Raw genomic sequence first — 405 nt, 5'->3', positions numbered from 1 at the left:
AGTCACAGCCTGAATGTAAGGTGAACAAGAAATAAACCTTTACAAACCTTTGCAGTGAAAAGCTGTTGGGTATTATGAGATGTTGGTCATTGCAGCATAACAGCAAAAACTGAGTAAGGATTCTGAACATGATGAGTAAAATCAACCCAAGAACTTAAGACAATCAAGATTTTTCTCAAGCCAGATTTCTTTCTTTATAAACATATAAGGCATTTCCATACTGTGAACTTACTTTGCTGAAAAATAATGACAATGTGGTTTGTTTATTTTGGGCATTATCCATGATGCTCAATAAATGGAGAGAGCCAAATGCTACAATGACTGAGAAGCAGAATGGTTGACTGTAATACATTTATATGATGGACTATGATGCGGCTAAAAAAAGGAAAGACATCAAGAGGCACA

Source organism: Tamandua tetradactyla, chromosome 1 (assembly GCF_023851605.1).
Source record: "Tamandua tetradactyla isolate mTamTet1 chromosome 1, mTamTet1.pri, whole genome shotgun sequence".
Classification (NCBI taxonomy): domain Eukaryota; kingdom Metazoa; phylum Chordata; class Mammalia; order Pilosa; family Myrmecophagidae; genus Tamandua; species Tamandua tetradactyla.
The sequence above is the reverse complement of the archived record's forward strand: the minus strand, read 5'-3'. Positions refer to the sequence as shown.